The sequence below is a fragment of the Astatotilapia calliptera genome, chromosome 8 (genome assembly GCF_964374335.1).
Source record: "Astatotilapia calliptera chromosome 8, fAstCal68.1, whole genome shotgun sequence".
Lineage (NCBI taxonomy): Eukaryota > Metazoa > Chordata > Actinopteri > Cichliformes > Cichlidae > Astatotilapia > Astatotilapia calliptera.
Genome location: NC_137429.1, coordinates 3,483,321 through 3,493,263, shown reverse-complemented (window position 1 = coordinate 3,493,263; position 9,943 = coordinate 3,483,321). Strand labels below are relative to the sequence as shown.

The 9,943-nt window shown below is 41.0% G+C and overlaps 1 long non-coding RNA gene across 1 annotated transcript; it reads left to right on the top strand.

Annotated features, from left to right (window-relative positions):
* Positions 1-1,673: 1,673 nt before the first annotated feature.
* Positions 1,674-4,717, top strand: LOC145430335 (uncharacterized). The gene is made up of 2 exons (XR_013910852.1): positions 1,674-1,886; positions 4,419-4,717. It is a non-coding gene; the product is annotated as an uncharacterized LOC145430335 (long non-coding RNA).
* The last annotated feature ends 5,226 nt before the right edge of the window (positions 4,718-9,943 follow it).

Sequence of the window (9,943 nt, the reverse complement as noted above, 5' to 3'; positions counted from 1 at the left end):
CTAAAAATGGCAGAATATATGAAAGTGTAAGTTTGTTAAACTGATATTTGAATTTTTAAACTGTACTACTATATAAAAGACAGATGTAGCCAGTGTGATGTCACCTGTTGGCCTCTTAACTCTACATTTTGGCCACCAGCATACTGGTTTTTCAGAACTACAAGTGACCACATAGCAAGTGATACAAACTGAACGCAACACTGCAAACATGGTCAAGGTGTCTGTTAATTCCAGGGACTGCAGCTCAGCAGACAGCAATTAGCTACAGCGGCCAGTGTCAGCTTACAGGACTCGAAGCAGGTAAATAAACAAATACATTCAGACAGGTGAGTTATAACACGCACAGACACACAATGCAGTTTTTACAAAGGGGGAAATTATCCAGAGAGACTAAAGTATTTTTGTGCCAGGTTCTAAACTTTTAATGGGCCAGCTTCAAGTGACTGACACCGGCCTAACGTTTAGTCCAGAGGTTGCCAGTTTCACAGAATACAAGAGTGACGGCACCAGAAAGCACTCCTGCAAATATAGACAATTAGATGGAGAGGACACATACTGTGTACATGAACTGTAACTTGCTTGCTTTTGCAGTGCAGCCCCCATGAAAATATAAAAATGTTCCATTGATTCTCTTAAAGCCCTTTTTATTTTTAATTTGTATTTTGTTCCAGGGAGTTTTGCTAGCGTGATGCTTGCTGTGGTTTGACCTCTCACGTGAGAGTAGACCCGCAGCACTTCTCACAATCTGGTTTCCTGTCCTAAAACTCCCCCTGTGATGGAAAAAAATAAAAATAGTCGATCAAACCGCTTCGTATACAGTACATGCAAGAAACAGTCTGATGACAAAATACAGATAAAAGCAGCACGATATTCATCTAATACCGCTGCTTGTTTTTGTCTTCAGTGAATTGACCAATCTGGCAACAGGTGGTTTGTCTTTATGTGATCCAGAAAGCTATTAAGATCATAAGCGCTTTATTAAAGAGTATTTGTGTTTCTAATCCGCCCCTCATTGATGTGAAAGCTGAAATACTCCAAGCCTTAATTCGGTTATAACCTTTGTCAGGTCAATATAATCAGAAAATGCTGTTTGCATGAGTTTCTTATTCAGGGTGTTGCCTTTAATGAAATTAATACTGGAAATATTACAGTCCATGTAAATGTTATGTCTGTGCACAGCTGCCAAATAAAAGGGCTGACTTTTGGCCAGGTTCTTGTCATGTCCAAGACAGGCAATGGGAAGTCATAAAATAAGCACAGAAGATGATGTATTACATGTAAAAAAGCTTTGAAAGGGCAAAAAGAGTCTCAGTCTGACAATGAGATCATAAAAAATAAAATACTTAGAAGAGAAATGTTTTGGGTCTTTGGCCTGCCATGCTCCGTTATTAAACACATGTCCTCCTGATCTCACAGCTGTGTAGGTCATTAGCAAACAGTTGCACGGGAACCACAGGCCCTGCCAAAACCTCCGCTGCAAGTCCTGCTGTACATCCTGGGGTCACGGCAGGCCTACGGGCGCGGATCCATCGGAGGTCTGAGACTTACATGAGACACTCTTACAAAAGTGCTGCTGCTGATGACAGATCCCCGAGGCTGGAAAGGATCATGGCTGCCGATTCGTGACCTGACGTCTGAATAGTAGGAAGTCAACAGCACTCAGTGGCACTCTCACACCAAGGTCAGCCAAGCCTGTGAGGTGGAGCTGTAGGACTCGAGAGCTGGACACACAGACTACTACTCAGACTTACATAACCTGAGACTTGAAAGCTAAAACATCCCGAGAAAAACGTGACCTGGTAAAATCCTAAAACAACAAACAAGAGTCTGCGGGGACTGCGTGTGAGGCTGGAAGTGTGTCGCGTCCACGACATGCTGGAGTAGAGGTAATGAAAGGAACGTTTTTAGGATTTATGTGCTTTTGCGTCACTGGAGCGCTCAGGTTTTCTTGTGGTGCTGCTTCTTAATCATGACTGCAGATTTTAGCAGTCATGATTATATATATATATATACAATTTTTCAGAGCTTTCAGTGTAGATAGAGTTGTGACATGTAACCACAGACTGTATGTTAAGGATGGAACCAGTACGTTTAACTGAATATTTCATATTTCTTAAATATTTGTAAACACTGAATTGGAACAATGCTGGATATTAGGATCAGATTGTTTTGTGACGTTTTAAGCCTCCCAGTTTTATGTTTATAGGCACCTTTTTTAAGTATACTTGGAGCAAAATTGACTTTTAAAAAATAAAATTCCATCCATTCCATTCTGGAGTCTCTCCCAGCTGCTACAGGACACACCAATCTCTCACTAACACATAAACAACCATTCATGCACACATTCACACCTATGGCTAATTTAAAATCACCAATTAACTTAACCTAAAAGTTAAACTTAAGTACTTAACCCGGGGTGATCGCGGCTCAAGAGTTGGGAGTTCGCCTTGTAATCGGAAGGTTGCCGGTTCGAGCCCCGGCTCCGACAGTCTCGGTCGTTGTGTCCTTGGGCAAGACACTTCACCCGTTGCTTACTGGTGGTGGTCAGAGGGCCCGGTGGTGCCAGTGTCTGCCAACCTTGCCTCTGACAGTGTGCACCAGGGCAGCTGTGACTACAATGTAGCTGCCATCATCAATGGGTGGCTGACTGAATGTAGTGTAAAGCTTTGCGATCCTTTGGCACTAAGTAAAGCGCTATACAAATACAGGCCATTCAACATGTTCTGGGACTGTGGAAAGATCTTCTTGCTGTGAGTCAACTGCACAAACCAAGCTTTACACAAACGTTCCAGAGTGCACTACTCTGTACATGAACTTAAGTCATCAAATAAAGGTTACCAAAATAAAAGAGCAAAGCAAGGTGAACACTGCTGCATGTTAATCTGTGTGTGTTGCCATAACACAGGGGGGTGGTTTGTGTATATATCAGCACAGCCAGCATGCTATATCTTTAAACATCCTGTCCATAGCATCTTTCCTCTGAAAGAAAAGAGCTACAACAGAAGGGCTTAGAATAGAAACAGCCCGCTCTTGCTGGTGTTGTGTAAACTACATTAAAAACATGAATGGGATTTTAACAAAGAGCACACTCACACTTTCTTTGTTCCTTGAAAACCATACTTTGGAATACTTCCAAAGAAAATACATCTGCTCAGGGGTCAAAACATCTTTGACTTGATCTGTGTCTTTGTGGGCTTATGGATGTGGATGTAATGCAGTGGATGCAAGTCACTTCCTCCTGCTGCTTTGTGTGAATTTTAGGCATCTTCATTCAAATTCATTGGTTGAAACTCCCATTTAAGGAGGAATGGTTAGCACAGTAGCCTTCTTGTTTGGAGTTGGCCTGTGTTCCCCATGCCTATGTGGGTTTCTTCCAAATACTCTGGCTTCCTCCACTGTCTGAGGACATAGTTCATGTTAGGTTAACTGATTATTCTAAATTGGACATGAATGTGAAGTGCATCCAATTAAAGCTTTATTTAAAGAGCACCAAATCCCAACAACAGTTGCCTTAAAGTGCCTCAAGTGTAAAGACTACAATAATACAGAGAAAACCCCAACGATCAGACGACCCCGTATGAGTAAGTCCTTGGTGACAATGGGGAAGGAAAAAATTCCCTTTAAGGAGGAAACAAAATAAATGGGAGCTGGTTCCACAGAAGAGGAACATGAGGAACTGCTACTCACATCCGTGACCCAGATAAGCAGTAGAAAACTGATGTTTGGATGAGAAATGCAATATTTTGCCATTCTGCATTACTATGATGACAAATTTAGTCATTGCATTCAGGGAATCCTGAAACGAGACAACATATGTAGTAAAAAAACATGAAAATACTAGCCAATAACAACTCACAGCATGGGTTATGTTCTTTCCAACAATCTCACTAATACAAAAAAGCTACTAGAAGGGCTCTACATCATTACAACCTGCAACGTCCTTGTTTATAGTCACATTTTTGTATCTTAGTTTCACAGCCTGATTTTCTCCATCAGTTACCTCTGAGAGACAAGCTGCATGATAACAATTTGACAAGTATGTCAATATTATCTGTTAATTATCTTTGTCTGTATTTATACTATTGCCAACATACACCAAGGTCTGCATGTGTGTGTTTTTGTGTGTGTCTATGCAACCTTGAAACATTCTTTTCCAGTCAATACTGAACTCCGTCCCCATCCGGATAAATTCTGCACCCCCGCGGGCGATAGTTATTCATCTTCTGCTGTTTTTCCCCGTGTTTTTACAATGTGCACGGTCAGCTCTGGTGACTGTTTAGAGGGGTCCGGCTGAACGAGACCACAGACTGTGTTGATACAGTTGCCTACCCTGAGGCTTGACAACAGTCCCTGAAGAGAGGGGCCAGAGAAATGGATTAGGCCCGTAGCACTGACCTTCTTTTCTTTCCACTCCCCAGACTGAACAGACCGCTGTCCTCACAGCTGAGCTCCGAGTCAAGTCACAGCCCTGCTGGTCACATCCTACTAATCTGCATTTCTCCAAATGGATGATGATTATTTACCTGCCGCTTATTTGCACATTTTAATTTGATGTCACCCCTGAATGTTTTCCTAGAAGCGTCCCTTACATGTGAGCAAATCAGTTGTGAGGAATATCCCCGGAGATTTTGAGGACACTGACAGTTTGCATTGTTGCCATTGAGCAGACTTTACATCATCATAATTATGTTGAAATAAAGGACCAATTCCAAGTTTATCTGGGCAGATGCCATGGAACCTTCTCACCAATCACACAGATTTGCACAACACACAAGACCACCCCACAGCAGAGGAAGCACTGTAGATCTCTTACACATGAAGGAAAATCTGAGTCATTGCTAACTTCCAATAAATCAGTTTGAATCAGATCAGAGTCCAAGCACATTCCTGCTGTTATAGTGAAGAATTTAACACAATTTCTAAGCAAATATACACCATTAAAAGAAAAAAAAAAGCTACCCTGGTGCCCTTAAACAATGAGAGTGGAAAAATGTTTTGATGACAAACGTTTAAAAACTATGGCAGCGATTCAAAAGTACATCTGGCTCCACATGGACTGCAGCTTGAGGTCCAAACAACATGTCAAGTCAAAGCTACTGGGAGTAAAAGTCATCATGTCTCCTCACATCCTGATTCCATCATTAAATAAATCTAATGTGTGATCTGGCTGCTGTAACTCAGTGCGGTCCCAGAGATCTTTCCAATGTGAAAGACAAAACAGACATTCAAAGGGTGCTTGACCACACCATTGGTGTGATATTATTTACCCTTTCCTTCCAGTGTTCATTTCCAGTCAATTCAGTTTTGTTTACAAAGTGCTAAATCACAACAGCAGTCACCTCAAGGAGCTTTATTTTGTAAGGTAGAGACCCGTATCATTCTAAGACCTACAGTAACACAGAGAAAACCGAAAAATTTAATGACCCATTTTGAGCAAGCACTTGGCGACAGTGGGAAGGATAAACTTCATTTTAACAGGAAGAAACCTCTGGCAGTACCAGACTCAGGGAGGGGCCACCATCTACCACAACAGGTTGGGGGTGATCGGATGGAGACAGGACAAAAGACACACCGTGGAAGAGAGCCATGGTCAGTTAGATCAGAAACACAAACTCTGGGTCTGAAAAACAAAAACTGCACTTCCTCTATTGGTCACAGGCCGCACCAAAGTGAGTCAGTCCAGTATTAAAATACCCAGGTGACTTCTGGATGGATAATGGATGGATTGATGGATGGATGGATATAATGAATATAGAAAAGTAATGCTTTGATTGACAGAGGCCAGTGGAGTTGACTGGTGTCTATTAGGGTCACCTCCATTAACTGGAGTCACTGAACTGGTGTTTATGCTGTTGGAACATTTAAGTTGACTAATAATTCAATTCAGTTCATCTCAGTTATATCCATATGGTGCCAAATCACAAAAGCAGAAACAGTTGCCTGAAGGCCCCTTATATTCTAAGGTAAAGATCCTACAACAACACAGAGACAACACTATGAGCAAGCACTTTGGTGACAGTGGGAAGGAAAAACTTCCTTCTAACTGGAACACATGTCCAGCACCAGTTCAGGAAGGCTGGCCATTTCCAGAGCGAGTCAAAAAAAAGGTGAGTAAAACACTCATTGCACCATGGAAACCACTCAGCAGCCTAGACCTATTGCAGCATGACTAAGGGAGGATTCAGGATCACCTGATCCAGCCACAACTACTTAATAATAATATTAATATGGCTTACTTTCTGATACAGACCATTTAAGAAGTTTGTCCTTCTGTTTTGATGAACAAATTGATAGTATCTGATTATTTTTTAAAGAACTTATTAGCCATTTCACTCACTGGGCCCACGTCCTCATTTGAGGTTTGACAGCATTTTAGTAGGTAAAGTTGAATGGATTGGACATGAATTGGGCTGCTGTTTGAGGAAGGCCTCAAAGGGGACTGGTGGTACCTCAAACGCCTGGCAGATCTCCATGTACTAAATAGAAGTGAAGAAGTTAAAGAATTGAAAGGGGGATGGAGTGCGTAAATGAGAACAAACAGCTTGTAGAAGTGGGGGAACATATATAGATAAGAACCGGAAGGAGCATGTTTGGAGGCGTGGTCCAGCTCCTGAAATTCCGACACTTTATATCCAATCTGTGTGGCCAGACCTGGTGGATGCAGTTTGCTAACCCAGCTAACCAAACAACATTCAGTGATAAATTAGCATTCCATCTTTGCCTCCATACAAGGTAACTTCCGTCAAGAAAAAAACAAACCCAAAAACACAAGCCAAATGTTGAAGCTTCAAAATGCACACTCCTAAATCAGTGGGTGACATCATAGTGGCTACATCGAGCCTTTATAAAACTCAGCAGTACGGTTCCAGAAATAAAAGTCCCACTTGTATTCTCCACTGGGATTTTGATTACGAACCATAATGTTTTAACCATCCAAACTAGACCTACTGCGCACTATGGTATTGTGAAATGATGGTATGCCCCTGTAGAAACCACAAGGCCGTATGATACCAACCTCGTCTTAACAAAAACATGTTTTATTTGCAGAATTGTGGAAAAGAAGTGCTGTACTCACAATCCTAAACTGAAACAGATTGTTGGAGGTCGGTGTTACCATTGAAATGTTTGACGCTGCATATGTCAGGTAGCTCAGCGAGAAAATTCACAAACCGCGAGAGCGGTGACTGCAGTCACGAACAAAGCACTGCGCAGCATTGATAACAATACATTACTACACAGACAACACAACTGAAGAAGCTTCACGGATGAGAGGTGAAACCTAATTTAACCTCCTAAGACGCAAACTCTTTCATGGCATGCATTTTCAATTGATCTGATGACCTGATGAATGTAAAAAAAAAAGAATTACCTAATTATTTTTTTTACCCCATTTTTGTTTCTGAGAAAAATGAGAGCCACATAAGAGGACATTTGTTTTAAATTTCAATAGAACAGTGGCTGTATAATGTCCTCGTAAGTGGATATCAGGCCCTTGTAGAGCAAAATTTAGTATTTTGGTCTACAACCCAAAATGTGATGTCCACATATGTGGACGCCAGGTCCTAGGAGGTTAAAAAAGTCCAGACGCTTTTGTTTCCATGCTCCTTAGACTACGATGACCTGGAGACTAAGAACCTTCACAGACATATCCAGAGAACATAGTGTAACTGTGGCTTTGTTAACTATAACTGGCTCAGTATATCCTCAGTTTAACATAAATTCATTGTTGCAGCACTAAAGTGATCCCCTTAAACTGATTTTTAGTTTTAGTGTCGTTATTTTCCTCTTAGTTATGGGTTCTGTCACTAGTTCACGAACATAAATGACGTCACGTTTCGTACTGACAGAAGATGTCACTAAACATGTTATTAAAACTATTTTTTAAATCCAGCCTCACAGACAGAGTTACATCTATGTCAGGTTATGAGTGGTGTAGCCTTTCATGTCCCCTTTAAGTAAGAACAGTTAACACTTTGCTTTCTGTACTCTTTCAAAATGTTATTTCCTCTTCGACTCAACAAACTGTCCAGCCCGACCTCGTATGGGTCAACAAGTTCAGGTACAGACTGAAATGTAACAAATTATTTTATCGATCACACTTTCATTTATCCTGTTATGCACTGGACTCATTCCAGTCTTAATGAAATGCATTGACTTTAAGCACCTTTACATCAAACGTAATACCCAACCTGCTGCCTTTAAATGTGTCCATGGCAACTTTGTTTCAAATATCACAGTTTAACGACTTGGGCCAGAGATTTTTTCCTTTTTAAATTCTCACCAGTCTTTGTGTCTCTGTTACCAAAAAATCAGTGTGACATTTGAAATGTTTCAGCCAGCGTTCACATTTTTGCTTCTGCCTAATCAAAGCTGTAATTTAAGTTCTCCACGGCAGATCAGCCAAGTTTAACAAAACAGAAATGAAGCACTACAAATGCCACATCCACGCCAGCATCTTAAGTTAATGTACCATGGGCTGAAACCTTTGTAAAAATGCCAGTGGATTGATTTTTAATACCAGATAGAGCCTGGTCTTTGTACAGGGACCTCCAGTGAATAAACGGATGACTCTGGTCCCGCCAGTATTGGAACAGTTTGTGTCATCTTGAATTCACCAGCATCAAATAACCTGTTTTGGATTTTAAAGTCAAATCAGTTTGATTTACAGGCCAACAGCTCAAACCACAAGTTCTTCTCAAGGTGCTTTATAGCCTGTACAGCAAATACCATCATCTTCGATCCTCTATTTAAATAACAAATCCTCCTCAAACAAAGTGAAGGACTCAGTCTCTGGTATTGGAACAATTTCCACATCAAACCTGCTGCCTTTGCTTTTCTTTCCGCTAATTATCTCCATTACACCGTATTAGGATGACAAATGGAGACAAATACACTCAAAGTGTTATGAGCCTGAGCTATTCTTGGACTATTATTTAACTTTCAAAATAAAAGCCAAAATATTCCCTACCACAGCGCTGTTTTCATTCACTCTACACCGTTAAGCTAGAAGTTGGAAAGGAGCCACATGCACCTATTAAACACTCAAAGCGAATCTAGCGAGCTTCTCTGATAGACACAGACCCTCTGTAGTGATTTTGTAACACCATGGAGATCACATGTCACTGTTACTACAGTTGTTGCTTTGTTTATTTGTGTTGCTCCTCTTCTCCACGTCTTTATTTTCTTTCCCTCCGCTGTTAAAGGTCGCAAGTTGATTTCCTATTTCTATCTGGAAAACAAGGGCAACTTTTTCCACAAGGCCACTGCTGTGTGTCGTTAACTGTGCATGCGGACAGCTGCGTTTGTCAGTCTGTCGCACACACTGAGATCATTTGCCTCATTAATTAAAAAATAACACTTTTGTGCAGTTCTTACAGCAGGTTTTGCAAAAACTGTTTCAGAATAGGGGTGTTTAATATTTTTTACTCTAATAGCTCTGCGGTTGCACTGTCATTCAAAATTGGAAAAACTGCAAGTTTGCAAGTTTTGATGGAAAAACATTTAGAGAGCAAAACACAACATAACACAGTGGATGCACTGGAATTTTGGGAATATGTTTCACCTGAGATACCAGGAGTACTGAAATGAAAATGCTGATTTATTCAGGTAAAGAACAAAGAAGCTGAGATGGTGAGGAAACTAGACCCACAACTAATCAGAAACCCAAATAGTGTGTTGACCACATAAACAGCCTGACAGCATGTGCAAACGAATATGCAAGGTGATCTGACAGCAAGTATTCCCAGATGGAGATTCCTCGTGCAGATGGAAAAATTCCTGTTCCGTGAGCCATTTGCCAGTTTGGTTAGTCATATAGGTCTGAGCTAATAGTCAAATAAAGAGGAGTCGTAAAGTCAAAATCTTGGATGTTTCCATAGTAAAAATGCATCCTAGCTTATACCGTTATGGCAAAGTCATCCATACATATCGACTGTATGGATGA